Source organism: Oncorhynchus tshawytscha, unplaced genomic scaffold, assembly GCF_018296145.1.
Source record: "Oncorhynchus tshawytscha isolate Ot180627B unplaced genomic scaffold, Otsh_v2.0 Un_contig_8142_pilon_pilon, whole genome shotgun sequence".
In the NCBI taxonomy this organism is placed as follows: domain Eukaryota; kingdom Metazoa; phylum Chordata; class Actinopteri; order Salmoniformes; family Salmonidae; genus Oncorhynchus; species Oncorhynchus tshawytscha.
In genome coordinates this window covers 250,001-255,000 of record NW_024609817.1, presented here as the reverse complement: position 1 = coordinate 255,000, position 5,000 = coordinate 250,001, and the positions used below count along the sequence as shown (strand labels likewise).

At 44.2% G+C, this 5,000-nt stretch overlaps 1 protein-coding gene across 5 annotated transcripts in view; it reads right to left on the bottom strand.

Annotated features, from left to right (window-relative positions):
• The window catches only part of pcsk6 (proprotein convertase subtilisin/kexin type 6), a 105,007-nt gene that overhangs the window by 84,575 nt on the left and 15,432 nt on the right, over nt 1-5,000 (bottom strand). The window lies entirely within an intron of this gene.

The following is a 5,000-nucleotide window of genomic DNA, read 5'->3' as shown; positions in this document are numbered from 1 at the left end:
TTGAGAATATGTGGTATGACTTAAATATTGCGGTACCCATCCAACTTGAAGGAGCAGTTTTGCCTTGAAGAATGGGCAAAAATCCCAGTGGCTAGATGTGCCAAGCTTATAGAGACATACCCCAAGAGACTTGCAGCTGTAATTACTGCAAAAGGTGGCTCTACAAGTATTGTCTTTGGGGGGGTGAATAGTTCTACACGCTCAAGTTTTCAGTTTTTTTGTCTTATTTCTTGTTTGTTTCACAATAAAAATATTTTGCATCTTCAAAGTGGTAGGCATGTTGTGTAAATCCAATTATACAAACCCCCCAAAAATCTATTTTAATTCCAGGTTGTAAGGCAACAAAATAAGAAAAATGCCTTGTGGGGACCAAAAATCCACAAAAGTCCCCACAAGGATAGTAAAACAAGGAAAATTCTCCCGGTGGGGACATTTCCCAAGTCCCCATGAGAACAATTTTAGCTATTTAGGTTTAAGTTCAGGGTTAGGATAAAAATTATGGTTAGGGTCAGAATTAGGGTAAAGGTAATGGGTTAGGGTTAGGGGTTATGGAAAAAAAGGATATTGAATGGAAATACATTTTAGGTCCCCACAAAGATAGAAGAACATAACGTGTGTGTGTGTGTGCTCATGTTCGTGTGTGTGTGTGTGTGTGTGTGTGTGTGTGTGCTCATGTTCGTGTGTGCGCATGTTCGTGTGTGTGTGGTAAATTCAAACAGAGAGCCTGTTCAGACAGCTAGGTTAAAAAGCAATAGCAATAAGCTATGAAGTCAACGGGTGGAATCCGCTTTGACAACATTTACTCTGGCCGTCCGCCAGCATTGCCTCCAGTTACACACACACACACACACACACACAACACACAAACAGTGTTACTGTGGTCAATCTATAATTACTTTATTGAATCCATTACTCCATTAGACACAGGCCTCCATCAAGGATTCTAACAGTGTGTGTGTGTGTGTGTGTGTGTGTGTGTGTGTGTGTGTGTGTGTGTGTGTGTGTGTGTGTGTGTGTGTGTGTGTGTGTGTGTGTGTGAGTGAGTGAGTGAGTGAGTGAGTGAGTGAGTGAGTGAGTGAGTGAGTGAGTGAGTGAGTGAGTGAGTGAGTGAGTGAGCGAGCGTCATGGTTCTGTTTCTATGGTGCAATCTAAGAGGCTCCTGATGTGTCTCACAAGGTTACAACCAGGAAGTCCAGAAGTGTTTTAATGCGAGGGATATGCATGCATTCCTCTGACGATGGTTGCCATGCCAGAGTTCTAGTTCTGTATTTGGCAGGAGAGGAAGAGAAAGGAAATGTGTGCTGGATCTACAAATGACTATTTGACAAGAGCATCTTTCTTTACGGTTGTGGAGGATGATTATTTCTTGAATAGTCTCTCGTCGCCCATATCTCACAATCCATCAGATACACACACCTGTGTGTCAAGTGTCTTTCCCATTATAGAAATGGACATCTCTGTGTTAGCAGGGGAACAATAGGAGAGGGTGTAACAAACCAATACAAACACCATAACAAACCCACGGCCCTCTTCACCCACCCAAAACCCCCCACAGACACACTAACAACCAACACACCTGATTGTACCAAATTAAAACAGAAAAAACTGTTCCAGCAATAGCATAGCTCTCACAGCCACGGTAAGCAAGGGAGAGAGAGAGAGAGAGAGATCTTGTTTAGAGAGAGAGATTTTGAGAGAGAGAGAGAAATATCATTGAGAGAGCCTTGGGAGGGTTGGTGATGAAAGGGGAACAAGGGGGGAGGGGGAGTGTTATGGTGTTTGTATTGGTTTGTTATGCCCTCTCCTGTTGTTCCCTTGGGGGTGGGGGGATACAGACCTGATGAGAGCTGAGAGAGAGAGAGAGAGAGAGAGAGAGAGAGAGAGAGAGAGAGAGAGAGAGAGAGAGAGAGAGAGAGAGAGAGAGAGAGAGAGAGAGAGAGAGAGAGAGAGAGAGAGAGAGAGAGAGAGAGAGAGAGAGAGAGAGAGAGAGAGAGAGAGAGAGAGAGAGAGAGAGAGAGAGAGAGAGAGAGAGAGAGAGAGAGAGAGAGAGAGAGAGAGAGAGAGAGAGAGAGAGAGAGAGAGAGAGAGAGAGAGAGAGAGAGAGAGAGAGAGAGAGAGAGAGAGAGAGAGAGAGAGAGAGAGAGAGAGAGAGAGAGAGAGAGAGAGAGAGAGAGAGAGAGAGAGAGAGAGAGAGAGAGAGAGAGAGAGAGAGAGAGAGAGAGAGAGAGAGAGAGAGAGAGAGAGAGAGAGAGAGAGAGAGAGAGAGAGAGAGAGAGAGAGAGAGAGAGAGAGAGAGAGAGAGAGAGAGAGAGAGAGAGAGAGAGAGAGAGAGAGAGAGAGAGAGAGAGAGAGAGAGAGAGAGAGAGAGAGAGAGAGAGAGAGAGAGAGAGAGAGAGAGAGAGAGAGAGAGAGAGAGAGAGAGAGAGAGAGAGAGAGAGAGAGAGAGAGAGAGAGAGAGAGAGAGAGAGAGAGAGAGAGAGAGAGAGAGAGAGAGAGAGAGAGAGAGAGAGAGAGAGAGAGAGAGAGAGAGAGAGAGAGAGAGAGAGAGAGAGAGAGAGAGAGAGAGAGAGAGAGAGAGAGAGACAGAGAGAGAGAGAGAGAGAGAGAGAGAGAGAGAGAGAGAGAGAGAGAGAGAGAGAGAGAGAGAGAGAGAGAGAGAGAGAGAGAGAGAGAGAGAGAGAGAGAGAGAGAGAGAGAGAGAGAGAGAGAGAGAGAGAGAGAGAGAGAGAGAGAGAGAGAGAGAGAGAGAGAGAGAGAGAGAGAGAGAGAGAGAGAGAGAGAGAGAGAGAGAGAGAGAGAGAGAGAGAGAGAGAGAGAGAGAGAGAGAGAGAGAGAGAGAGAGAGAGAGAGAGAGAGAGAGAGAGAGAGAGAGAGAGAGAGAGGGAGAGAGAGAGAGAGAGAGAGAGAGAGAGAGAGAGAGAGAGAGAGAGAGAGAGAGAGAGAGAGAGAGAGAGAGAGAGAGAGAGAGAGAGAGAGAGAGAGAGAGAGAGAGAGAGAGAGAGAGAGAGAGAGAGAGAGAGAGAGAGAGAGAGAGAGAGAGAGAGAGAGAGAGAGAGGAGAGAGAGAGAGGGAGACAGATAGCTCGAGAGAGAGAGAGAGAGAGAGAGAGAGAGAGAGAGAGAGAGAGAGAGAGAGAGAGAGACAGAGCGCAAGAGAGAGAAAAGAGAGGCCGAACAAGAGAGAGAGAAAAAGAAAAGGGAGGGAGAGAGAGAGGAGAGAGAGAGAAGATAGAGTGAGAGAAAAAGAGAGTAAGAGAGAAGATAGAAGAGAGAGCGAGAGACAGAGAGAGAGAGTACAAATACACTGACTTGAAGCAGATGAGGAAAATCAGAGAGGAGGGATTAATGAAAAGGGACAGAGTCCACAGAGGGCAAACCAACAGTTCTACTGAGTAAAATGAGTGTTGGAGAAATATAATGTAGTTGAGCCTAACTATAAAACCTAAAAGGATTTTCGCCATCACGATATTGCAAGGCAGGCAAGCCCATGCATCAATAACTGGTTTGTGTAAATGATATAATCTAGAGCCCATCTAGAACCTAGAACCCTAGAAGTTAGAACCCAGTAACGTCTACTCATTCTTCCCATTATCTAAGCATACCATTCACTACACTACAGTACTGTAAATACTAATTGTACCATTCACTACACTATAGTACTGTAAAGAATACTGGTACCATTCACTACACTATAGTACTGTAAAGGCTACTGGTACCCTTCACTACACTATAGTACTGTAAAGGCTACTGGTACCATTCACTACACTATAGTACTGTAAAGACTACTGGTACCATTCACTACACTATAGTACTGTAAAGGCTACTGGTACAATTCACTACACTATAGTACTGTAAAGGATACTGGTACCATTCACTACACTATATGAATGTAAAGGCTACTGGTACCATTCACTACACTATAGTAATGTAAAGGCTACTGGTACCATTCAACACTACAAAGGCTACTGGTACCATTCACTACATAGTACTGTAAAGGCTACACTATTGTACCATTCACTACACTATAGTACTGTAAAGGCTACTGGTACCATTCACTACACTATAGTACTGTAAAGACTACTGGTACCATTCACTACACTATAGTACTGTAAAGGCTACTGGTACCATTCACTACACTATAGTACTGTAAAGGCTACTGGTACCATTCACTACACTATAGTACTGTAAAGGCTACTGGTACCATTCACTACACTATAGTACTGTAAAGGCTACTGGTACCATTCACTACACTATAGTACTGTAAAGGCTACTGGTACCATTCACTACACTATAGTACTGTAAAGACTACTGGCACCATTCACTACACTATAGTACTGTAAAGACTACTGGTACCATTCACTACACTATAGTACTGTAAAGACTACTGGTACCATTCACTACACTATAGTACTGTAAAGGCTACTTGTACCATTCCAGACATCTGCAGATGAGAGAGAGGGTTATAAAGAGAAGAAATAGAGAAAGAGAGAGAAATATGTTTAAAATGAGAGAGGGGTCAATGGGGTGAGAGAAGAAAGAGAGAGGGAGATAGAGAGATGGATGAATGGAAAAAGAGAGGGAGAAAGACAAAGAGAGAGGGAGATAGAGAGATGGATGAATGGAAAAAGAGAGAGAGAGAAAGACAAAGAGAGAGAGAGATAGAGAGATGGATGAATGGAAAAAGAGAGAGGGAGAAAGACAAAAATGCCTGCGCTTTCAGCACAGCTGCAGAGAAGACAAGACAGTGGGAGGGGATGTGAGATTCTGTCCTTTGATTAAAAACACTCGACATTTGACATCACAGAAACCGCGCCGGGATTAATGCCTTGTGAACGCATGAATGTCCACAGCTTAGCGCTGCAAGCTAGAGAAACATTCTTATTACACCTCTCACACACACTTTTTACACAGAGCAGGACAAGTCAAGGTTAATCTGGTGCACACGTGCAGAATAATTCTGTCTGAAGGGAGAGGAGAGGAGAGGAGAGGAGAGGAGAGAGA